General features: G+C 44.3%; 1 protein-coding gene across 2 annotated transcripts in view; it reads left to right on the plus strand.

Moving 5' to 3' along the window:
* TENM4 (teneurin transmembrane protein 4) overlaps nt 1-12264 on the plus strand; it is a 740746-nt gene that overhangs the window by 527947 nt on the left and 200535 nt on the right. The gene's annotated exons all lie outside the window — the stretch shown is intronic.

Below are 12264 nucleotides of genomic sequence, written 5' to 3' on the forward strand. Positions count from 1 at the left end.
CAAACAGCTAGATTTTTTGCGCCTTTGAGCCTGAAGTTAGGATTTTGTTCACAGCCTCCAGTGGGGGAGGAGAAAAAAATGCCAGTATCATTAATTGAGCTGTGGCCTGCATTTCATCACATTGTCCTAAATTTTACCACTCAGGCCATCTGTAGAATTCTACAGCAGGACAGACTCATTGGACTCCTATGTGTGTCTCAGTGTATGAGTCTCTGTGTGTGAGTACACACATGACACCACCCAGTATGCAGGCAAAAAAAAAGGTATTTGAGAGGAGATGGAGTTGGGAGTAACGAAGATTAAATGAGAATTTTAGGAGAGGTAGCATTTTTCTTTACCTGAAAACTGGAAACTCTTCTTTTGCTTGTTTATGCCTCCTCACCTTTCTGTAGAGCATTAAGTCCATTAAATTGTACTGTGATTACCCCTAATGGTATCGGTCTGGGGCTGTGTAGGAAGTTTCACATGTAAATCTTTGCATTAGTCTGTGTATTAAACTTTGGGTATTCTTTCTTTCATTGATTAACTTTTTTTTTTTAAATTTTATTTATTTATTTATTTATCTATTTATTTATTTATTTATGGCTGTGTTGGGTCTTCGTTTCTGTGCCAGGGCTTTCTCTAGTTGCAGCAAGTGGGGGCCACTCTTCATTGCGGTGCGTGGGCCTCTCACCATCGCGGCCTCTCTTGTTGCGGAGCACAGGCTCCAGACGCACAGGCTCAGTAGTTGTGGCTCACGGGCCTAGTTGCTCTGTGACATGTGGGATCTTCCCAGACCAGGGCTCGAACCCGTGTTCCGTGCATTGACAGGCAGATTCTCAGCCACTGCACCACCAGGGAAGCCCCTGATTAACTTTTAAGCAACATAATAATGTCGTCTTATATTTTCAATACACTTCAAAAGGACTTTCCTTAAATTTAATCCTATAAGAACCTGGGAGATGGTTTTGTATTCTTTCCCTTTCTACAGACGAAAAAACTGAGGGTCAGAGTGGTTAGGTGACTTATTTGCAGATGCATAGCTGGTAAGGGCCAGAGCTGGGGGGGCCAGAGCTGGGAGTCCAGCTGTCTCTGCAGATCTGCTCCGCTGGGTACATAGGTGGACAACAGAGCCAGCAAGGGACGGTTGGGAAGCACCTGGATGTGGACTGTCAGGGCAGTGTGCATGGGACAGGTGCTGAAGTGTAATGGTCAGGAGCCGGGGCTGGGGAGGGGAGAGCAGACGGCATTTCTGGCTTGGGGCAATGGTGGAAATCCTCACAGAAGAGTTAAGGTTTGAAGTAGGCCTTGAAGGATGGGAGAATGATTTTAAAAATAGGAAAGGCAGTGGCCGTTCCACGTAGAGACATTACATCAACGAAGCCTGGAGGCTGTGTGTTCAAGGGACAGGAGAAACCCACACAGACAGAGATTCCTGGGCAGGGAGAAGCAACGAGGAACGTCAGGTACTGTGCTCAACAAGTGTTTCAAATGCTCAAGTTTCTATCCTCAGGAAAATATCACCAACAAACTTTGAGCAGTAAGACAGGGCCATATAATTAAGAGATTTCCTTTTTTATTCTCCATTTCTGTCATTTCCACAGTTTTACATCTAATCAGAAAGGCAGCGTGTATAGGGGTTAGGGACAGATTCTGTGCAATCCGGATTTGGCTCAGATCTGAAGTGACCCTCTGCCTCTTATTAAATGTGTGATCTTGGGCAAGTTGTTGAACCTCTTGGAGCCTTAGTTTCCTCATCTTGCAAATGAGGATAATAATAGTACCTACCTCCTAGGGCTTTGCAAAGATTAAGTGATAGTGTGTTTATCAAGCACTAAGCACAGTGCTTGGTACTATTTTTTTTTTAATTAATTAATTAATTTATTTATTTATTTTTGGTTGTGTTGGGTCTTCGTTTCTGTGCCAGGGCTTTCTCTAGTTGCGGTGAGTGGGGGCCACTCTTCATCGCGGTGCGCGGGCCTCTCACTATCGCGGCCTCTCTTGTTGTGGAGCACAGGCTCCAGACGCGCAGTCTCAGTAGTTGTGGCTCACGGGCCCAGTTGCTCCGCGGCATGTGGGATCTTCCCAGACCAGGGCTCGAGCCCGTGTCCCCTGCATTGGCAGGCAGATTCTCAACCACTGCGCCACCAGGGAAGCCCCAGTGCTTGGTACTATTAATAACAGTGGCTGTTATCACCACCACATTCATCATCAGCCCCATCCCCATCCCCATCCCCGTCACCATCACCATCATCACCATCATCATCATCATCATGGTGCCTGGAACTCTGTGCTGCTTTAAACTTCTTAATCTAAGGACTGAGCCAAACCAGGGGTCCCTGCATATCAGAGGACTCGTGTGTATTGCGTGCCTGGCTCTGTGCACAGACAAGGCAGAGAGGCAAGAAAACGTAGTATGATCCCAAAGAGCTAGAAAACGCTCCAGTGGGCAGGAGGCTGGGAAGCTGTGGTTTAGGAGGGACATCACACACTCTGTTCTGTGAGAGTTTAAAATGCTCTTTCAAAATGCTTCTCATTATAAAGAAATATCATCGCTAGTTACAAATCTCGGTGGCAGACTCTGTCTTAAGCTGTCCACCCACATTCTTCCCGCTGAAGTGACTGTTCCAGAGGGAAAAGGCCTATCCTAATAATATACACACAAATTAAAACTCCATTTAGAGGTGCAGTGGGGACCACCTCCTAATTGACTTTGATCATTGGAAAAGAAAAAAAACAACCCAGTTACATGGTTGATATGCCAAAGGAAATCAGGCAATGGGAGGGTGCCTCACAGAGCCTTGCAACAGGACGTTTTCTAGTAGCTATGGAAATGGAACCTAGCAACAGGCACGTTCTCCTTCTGGAGCTCCCAAGCATGAACCAAACCCGTGTTTCCTTCAGCCCCATTTGATGGTTGGTACAGGAAGGAGGGGACAGGGCCTCACACATGAGAGGCTGGTCCTTGGCTAAGTTGAGACACCTTTTTATAGAAATGCTTTAGATAGCCTTGTGAATAGTCTTGGCACTTGGATGCAAGTACCACAAAGAAAGGAAACCCAGCAGAGCTCTAGGCCAGCGTTCCGCCCCCTCTCGGGAAATGACAGGCAACTTTCCCAGCTTTCCCCCGCTGACATGTTTCTGCCGGGGCAGGGCTGGCTGCGCACCCCAGCAGAGCAGTTGAACAGGCTGGCGACCCTGGGGTGATTTTGCTCCCTGGATCCTTAACGAGGCTTTGAATATGAAGGGCAGGTGGTGGGTCTTCCACTGCGTGGAGTCACTTCCTTGACTGCTCTGTCAGCAGTGATTTGATCAGAAGCTGCATGTTGTTCTGATCAGGATGGCATGGAAGCCTGCCCTGGGCTCTGACAGCAGTCTGCGAAGAGTTCAAGGTGTGGAGTGACCCGGACCTGGGTTTGGATCTTGGTGCTGCCATGATGAATGGTGCAATGATGGACTGTTCTGGGGCCTTGGTTTTCTAAAGATCCAAAATGAGGTTAATAATATCTACTTTGTCACTATGTTTTGAGGTCCTAATCCATAAAATGGAGATACTGTCTTCCTTAAAAAGCTGTGAGATTAAATGACATAATGAATGTTCATCCTCCAGCACTGTGTCGTGCACATGGTACAGTTTTTAATAAGTGGGAACTGTTACTGTTTTGATAATCATCCTAATTATGTCTGTCTCCTTCCTTTGCTCTTTTTCTTCTTCTCTCCTGTGGGCCAGGTGCTGGGGGATGGAGATGAGAGAAAGGATCCCTGCCCTAAGGGAGGGCCTGCTGGCGGCCTGATATCACCTGCCCCGTGGGCTCATTCCCTTTACTTTAGGCTCAAGAAGATGACTCCTTTAGTCTGGGAGTGCAGTGCCTGACGGAATAACAAGCCATGAAGGGGCCTTTCCTGCTCTTACAGGATTTTCTTCTGCGACTTAGTGACGGGGTCATTTAGCAGAAAGAACTCAGAACTAAATCCGGGTGACTTGGGCTCAGCGCAGTTCCAGGCTCTGCCCCAAGTGCCCCCGTCAAGCCTGAGTCTCATCTGCCCGGTGAGTGGGGGGCAGGTTCAGTCATAGCGACATCCCCCCAGCACCAGAGCAAAGACTCAGACTTCTCAACTCCCTCAAGAAATCTCCGTACGTCACTTTCTCAGTGAAAACTTTAATATACACTGCAAATGATGATGACGATACCAATGTAGAAGGCTACCCTCTGGTAGTAAATTTGAGTAAATACCAAGCAGCATAATAAGCTCATAAAATATATTCTTTCCTTTCACCTTCACAGCCATTCTTTGGAGCTAGGTATTATTGTCACCATTTTATAGATGAGGAAGCTGGGAGTCAAAAGATTTAAATAACAGGAACAAAGTCACGTAACTATAAACGTGAAAACCAGAACAGGAACGCGGGGCTGTCTGGCTGCAATGGCCGTGCTCGTAACCACTGTACTTCGTGCCTCCCATTTTCCTGTGTCTGGCACCAGCACTATGTTGGGAGTAGGGCAGGGAGAGGTCCCATTACTGGGCTGAGGTCAGTCCAAGGTGGCCAACCCCTAAGCTAGTCATGCACAGAAGAAGGCTTAGTGGAGCCCGTCAGGTGAAAGGGGCCCAGAAAAGAGAGTTTTCTTATTCCATTACTGCAGTAATAGCCGTTCACTCCATTCTGCACAAATTAGATTCCAGCCCTGGTCCCCCTACAACTTGCCGTGTCACCGGTTTTCAGTGCCCTCCACTTACATTGACCTTTCTCCTCCACATTGACGGCGGGCGTGCCTGTGTCTCCCCTTCTCTCATGCCCATCCCCACACCCCACCTTGTTTTCCAGAACTATTGAGCACGTGCCAGTGAATCCTTGCTGAAAGGCCTCCTTTCCCCACAGCGTTGCATGGTGCAGAAAAATGATTAACTGTGCCAGAGTCCACTCTCCAGAAAACAATTAATTTGGGGGTGAGAGACAGTAACCCTGGTTGTTGCCGTCAGGTTTATCCAGAGATAGGAAGAAAGGCAATATATTTACTTGATTTAAAATTAGCCCCACGTAGTCAGCAGTGGGATCCTGTCAGGCTGCTTTATAGCGATTCCACTTTTAAAAACTGTTTTATCCGCTGGACAGATATCTCTAGTTCCTGTGCCCAAAGTCTGTCAGCTGATGGGAGCAGGGTAGGGAGAGCGCCCTCAGCTCAAAGAAATTTGCAGTTGGCATGGGAGGGAAATTAGGGGCAATATGTGGAGAGAAGGACAGGTGATGGAACAGAGCTGGCTTAAATAAATCTTTCAGGGGATCTGGGAATTAGGAAAATCAGCAGAGCAAAATGACAAGGATGATGACAGCTACCATTTATTTTGCTCCTACTATGTGCCAGGCACAGTTCTAAGCACATGACATGCATTATTTCATTTAATCCTTTGAGGTAAATATTACTATCTATTTTACAGATGAAGAAACTGAGACTCAGAGAGGCTAAGTCATTTACCCAGATTCAGGAACCTAGTAAATGATGTGCCTCTGAACGCTCCAGATAGACCCAAACTTGAGGACTGACTCTACCGAAGTCACTTACTTGCATTTACATGGTTTTGCTTTTGGGGGTCAGCCCTGTCTACCGTGGTCAGGATGTAAACAGGTGGGGACCCCATGCTTTATCCCTAAGATGAAGGTCCTTTAACAGACTATCTCAAAAGAGAAAACCTGGCTATACTGTCAGCAGAGGCCTTGCCTTAAAATTATCTTAATTTTAATTTAATTTCAGGCATTGTAATTCATCAACAGTCTAGAGGTGAGCCTGGACTTTGGGACCAGTCAGACCTGGGTTCAAAAGTGACTTCATCACTTCCCATCTGGGAAGTATCTTGGGAAGTATTTTTGGGCAGGTTATGCAGCCTCTCTGAGCCTCCACTTTCTTCGTCTGTAAAATGGGAATACTAATGATTTTCTCAAGGTTTATGTAAGGTCTGAATGAAATAATGTATGTAATTCCCCTTGCCTAAGTGTCTGACACGTGGCATATGCGCAAAATCAGGATCTCCCCACTCGGCTCTGTTGTCCTTCTTTACCTCTTGCTCCTAAGACTAAGTTGTAGAACCTCCTTTTTAATGTAAACAGCATGGAAATGAGTTTGGAAACTAGTGAAGAAAATTAGTCATCCTACCACTATAATTCAAAGCTTGATGTCATTTTTACTTATCTCTTTCTAGATTTTTTTTTCGTATGTATACCTGGTATTCCATCCAGTACTTGTATCATAGTTTAGCTAAGTTGTTTTCCTATTTTAAGACATCTGGGTTGCTTCTGATTTTTTTACTAGTACACTGCAGTGTACATCTCTGTGTATATGGCTTCTAGGTTTGAAACTTTTGAATGTTGTGGCTTTGTTGCAAAACCAGGAGAAGAACTTGGGGAATGAAGCTCTGTCGTTTTGCTGTTGTTATTGTTTTGCCTTTTTGTTTTTTGCTTTCTACATTAGAGGATCATAAGTCAGAGAACTCCAATGAGTTATATTTTACAGAAATGATGCTAGTTAAGAACAAACAAACAAACAACTGAGCATTAATAATGTAAAACAGAAAAGTAGGTAGCCACGCAGCTGGGTTGGTTTCCGCTGCCTTTTGAAACCAAGAATGCTGCTTGAATCAACAGTTTCTTGAAGTTATAACCATCTCTAGTCACTACCTAGAGCTGCTGATTTACAGATGCAACTGGGTTCGTGCATTCTATTTTTGGAAGGGAAGCATGCATGTGACAGTGGAAACTCTCCTATACTTACTTCGGTGACTTCTGCATAATGACTTTGTTAATTGCCTCCTGCTGGCTGGGTGCTGGGGGGAGCCTTCAACGTCTGAACATCTACTGAGCATTTTTCTTAAAAATGTCAAGATGGAGCTTGCACTTTCCCAGCCCTCTCTCATGTCTCGCTGGGCAGGAAAAGGCGACTGGAAAATGTCAGCCCTGGGATCAGATTGACCAGATCTGAGGGAGTAAGCAACTCCCCCCACCCTAGCTCTTGGCTTTTAGAAATCATTAACCTTTCAACGTGGGTGATCCTGTGAACTCGCTACCTTTCCACAGCCTTCTTCTCAACTCTTTAGCATCTTTTCACCTTTTCACTGAATTACAAACCAGTTTAAAGGGGACGCCGGTATCAAGTTTCTTATTTAGGTCATTTTCAATGTACTTGGGAGAGTTTTGCACAAACAGTTATAAATACATACTGTGGGGTGTAATTTATATAATCCTGTGATGTACATTGGTGCTTAACTATTAATTCCTCTGGAAGGAGGGATTACGATCATTATAATTTATATTATTTCAGTGGTCTGGTCTTAAAGCAGGCTGGAGAGGACCATTTATATTATTTAGCTTTTTTGGATCCATGACTGTTATTTCCAAGTCATCTGGATAGCATGCACCTACTGCTATCTACAGCTTTAAATGAGGGTTGCTGTGGGGTAAGAACTATTTATTATCACCACTGGGACCCCCAAACATTAACTTCAGCCTTTATTTGCTGGTGGCTTTATATTGCCCATATTTTACCTCCTATTTAAAGGAAAATATGTAAAAGAGGAAGCTTGGCTGGGGAACACAGGCTCCTGAGTTTGAAACTTGCCTCAAACTTATACCAGCTCAAAGGTGTTAGGTAACTTACTGTGAGTAAATCAGAATATATCCCCATAGCTCAATTTCCATTCGGTTCCATTGTACCTATTCTCCAATAATGTTTTTTCAACCTATCTTTACATGTGGATTAAATCGAATAATATAAATTAAGAATTTGGCATGTAGTATGCACTCAGATTATACCAGGTTTTGAGTTACTGTTGTTACTTTGAATATTATCAAGGACAAAGACGAATGGTTGCCTGAGCTTGTGTATTCTTTGGACAGCCTCTGACCGAGTATGCCTTGTGTCCTTTGGGAAGAGGAGAACAGAGCAGACTATTTCCCTTCCTTCTCTTTCTGTCACTCATAACCCAGAACTATAAAACTGACCACCCACCAAACAATACAGTAAAAGAGTTGAGGGGCCCCTAGCCTGACTTATATTTAAGACTGGATCACAGATTAAAGGTCCCTTTTATTCTGGCTTTAAGACAACATTGCTGGTGGAACTTCACATCTCTGACTCCGTATCATCCTGCTCCTCTGTCTAAATCTTACTGTTGCAGGAAGGGGGACCCCTTCCAGGGCCCGAGAGTGGGCCCTTGTCTAATACTCGGAAATGAATTGTCCAAGGAGACACATGTGCTGACAAAGCAAGAGACTTTATTGAGAAGGGGCGCCCAGGCGGAGAGCAGGAGGGTAAGGGAACCCAGGAGGACTGCTCTGCCACGTGGCTTGCAGTCTTGGGTTTTATGGTGATGGGATTAGCTTCCAGGTTGTCTCTAGCCAATCACTGTGACTCACGGTCCTTGCTGGTGGCGTGCACATCACTCAGCCAAGATGGATTCCAGTGAGAAGGATTCTGGGAGGTTGGCAGGACTTATGAACTGGCATCCCCTCTCTCCTTTTCACCTTTCCCGAATTCTTCCGGTTGGTGGTGGCTTGTTAGTTTTGCATTCCTTACGAGGACCTCCTGTTGCAAGATACCTCATGCACATGGTAACTGTGGTGCCTGGCCAGGGTGGGTGGTTTCAGCCAGTGGTTCTCCTACCTTCCAGTCGGCCATTTGTCAGCCCAATGTTGATGGCCCTGTACTCACTTCCCTACCCACCAGCCTCCAGAATTATTTCTGGAGGACTGAATCTCCTGAGAGTCCAAGTGAGAGCTGGATCCAGAACTTGGCTTTCCCAGGTGGTTTCTAAGAGCACATCTACCACAGGTCGCAGAGAGACCCACCAGCGTCACAGCTGTGTGGGCCTCTGTTTGTGATCGCCGAGGGGCAAGGCCAAGAGGAAGGGGTGCCGGCATGCACCTCTGGGCTTCTGGCCGACGGCCTCCCCCATCCAGCTGTGGACTGCCCTGCCCTAATTAACGTCCCTGGACGCCAGATCCTGTAATCATTTTCACCTGGAACACTCTTTCCACTGGCTTTTCTTCCCCCTCCACATATTTTTTATTGTAAGAACTTGCTTTTGCATCTTGTTTAAAGTAAGAGAAAGGTTTGACAAAAATGTTTCTCTTCACAAAGCTGTGAGAGTTCTATTCATTCTGGGATTAGTTAATTCTCATGACCTTTTAACAAGACAGCTCTTTTGCGCGCTTAGATGAGATAATTGATTCTAACGGGGAAAGAAGTGCTGCTCGTTTAACTGCATATATCTGAGTTGTCCGCAATTCAAACAATTTCTCCATTACCTTTGGAGTTGCCAATAAATAGATTAAAACAGTAAGAAGGTAAGCAGAAATGTGAGCTAATTCAGCCTTGGAAGTAGCAGCGTATTCACTTCTAACAGGCAAATTAATGTTATTATTATTGACAGCTACACAGAGGCAGTCAAGAGTAGTATAAAGCACCTCATTTAATGTCTGGTACCTGAAAAGTGCTGTATAAATGTTAGCTGCTATTTTATCAGTATTACCAAAGGTATGAATATAATGGTTATAGAATATAGTAATCACACAGATGTACAGTTTACAAAGTGCTTTGCCATATATTATCACATATGATACAATAATTCTTTGAAATATTTTTATCCCCATTTCTCAGATGAGAATACTGTAGCTAGGAAGTGGCAGTTAGGATTCAAAACCAGTTTTCTTGCCCTTGATCCAGCACACTTCCCACTGCATCACAGTAACCGAAGAGAAAGCAAAGGGTCTGATTGATTGCATTTCTGTTACCAGCGTACGCTCTCCTGATTAAGCCAAACTTGTGTGTATTCCTCGGTGGCTTGTGTTTGGATCAGGAGTCATAAGGACATGCTGTGCTCCGGTCCCCTGTACACACTTTTTTTGCGTCTTGAAGGCAGTCACACAGTCCCTCAAGACCACCAGTGACCCTTCCACAAACTGCGGCCAAATAACACAACTTTCCGTCTACCTCACGGAATCCTATACTGCTGCCTAAAAAGACATGTAAAAGCCTCGGAGGTTGCTTGATGTGTAAAAGGGGATGTCTTTATAATTCCCACCCACCTTGCTAGAAAAAGCTAGCAAGCAGCAGCATGGTGAAGTGGGGAGAGCCTTCCAGCCAGAAAGATGGATGGTGTGTGATTTCAGGATTCCAGCAGTTTGGGATTCTAGTCTAGACTCTGCCGCTTGTTAGCCATTTAACCTTCCCAGTGTTAATTGATGTCTTTGTGTCTTAGTTTCTTCATCGGCAAAATGGCATTATCACCTTTTAGGATTGTTGCAAGAATCAAAGAAACTTTGAAACGTATTTACTGCTCTTAGCACAATGCCTGGCCCATGGAAAGCACTCAAGAAATCACAATTTTATGATTATCATAATTTTAATTAACCTTCTGAGTTACTTAAATGTCCACATCTATAAATTGGGTCTGGCAAGGTTGCATGAGGATTAGAGGTAATGTATACAGATTACCCAGGGCACTGCCCGGCAAGCGGTTGGTCCTCGGTAAACGTAATTACGATGGGCCTCCATATCTCTGTCGATCCTTCCCTGTGTCCCTGTCACCCTCCTAGCGGGTCAGCCACTGCCTCCTCTGGGCCTTCTAGTCCTTCGGAATACACTTTGTTACTTGTCTGTCTCCCCTGCTCGACTACGAGCTCATGGAAGCAGGGAGCATCTGATTCAGTTCTGGCTCTCAGTGTCAGCCACGGGTCCTGGCATAGAGCGGGCTTTTAGAAAGTGTTCATCAGCTGAACGAAGGAGTGGTGCTACACAGAGGATGTTGTGGGAGTTGGGGACTGGAGTATGTGATTCTGTATGTGGGGAGTCAGGGAAGGTGTCCCAGAGGAGGTAAGTATGGACCATTGATGAGGCTCAAGTCTTGAATCGCCAGCGGGACTTAAGCCGACGCTTTGTACTAGATTGCAAACCTTTCTGGAAAACACGCTTCCTAGCCTTCGCAAGCATTGTGTATTTAAAGGACAACCTCCGTTCTCTGGTGTTTTATGGTCTCTTCTCGATTGTTGCAGAAGACTATTCAGCAGTTGCTACCTTGCAAAAATAGTTTTAAAACAGAAATGCATGCACATGAATCAAAATCACAGCATTGCACAAAAATCACAAAAATGCACAGAATCAAAATGTGCAACAGACACACAGTGAAATGCAAATCCCATCTCTTCCTTCACAGGATGCACCCGCTGTTATCAGTGTTTTTCTTATCCTTCCAGAAATATTCTATACATATGCAGAAATGTTTTTACCTAAATGTAGTATATCAAACATACTGTTCTGAATGTTACAATTTTCCTTCCAGAAAAATATATACAAAGAGCTTCCTCACTCTTTTTTATGGTTGCATAGTATATTGTATAAATAAAATTTATCTAGCCCCTTATTGGTGGACTGGTTTCCAATATTTTGCTATTACAAACAGTACTGTACTGAATAACCTTGTATGTACATCATTTTGTATGTATATGAACATATCTGGAGGAGAATTGGAACCTCTAAGTTCCAGAGTAAAGGGTATGGGTATTTTTAATTTGGTAGCTTTTGTCAAATTGCCCTCCGTAGGGTTTGTACCAGCTTATGCTCGCACCAAACCAGCTAAGTGTGAGAGTGCTTATTTCCTGTTCTCTTCCAATACTGTGTATTTTCAGCCTTTTTAAAATCTTTGCCAAACCGTATGTGAAAAACAGTATTGCAGAGTTTAACTTACATTTCTCCTACTATGGGTGATGTCTAGCGTCTTTTCACGTGACCAAGAGCCAATTGCATTTCTTATTCTGTAAACTATCTGTTCATATCCTATGCCTATTTTCCTACTGACTTGCTGGACTTTGCTTATTATTTGAGTTCTTTTTATATTAAGGAAATTAACCCTTGGTGATACAAATTGCAGGTTTTTCCTCTAGATTGTTATCTATCTTTTGAATCAAAAGGCCAAGACCACTACTTACAGTACCCAGGACTTGGAAGCAACCTAACTGTCCATTGACAGATGAATGGATAAAGAAGATGTGGCACATATAAACAGTGGAATATTACTCAGCCATAAAAAGAGACGAAATTGAGTTATTTGTAGTGAGGTGGATGGACCTAGAGTCTGTCATACAGAGTGAAGTAAGTCAGAAAGAGGAAAACAAATACCGTATGCTAACACATATATATGGTATCTAAAAAAAAAAAAATGGTTCTGATGAACCTAGGGGCAGGACAGGAATAAAGACTCAGATGTAGAGAATGAACTTGAGGACATGGGGAGGGGGGA

This window comes from Balaenoptera physalus, assembly GCF_965194825.1.
Source record: "Balaenoptera physalus genome assembly, chromosome: 10".
NCBI lineage: Eukaryota > Metazoa > Chordata > Mammalia > Artiodactyla > Balaenopteridae > Balaenoptera > Balaenoptera physalus.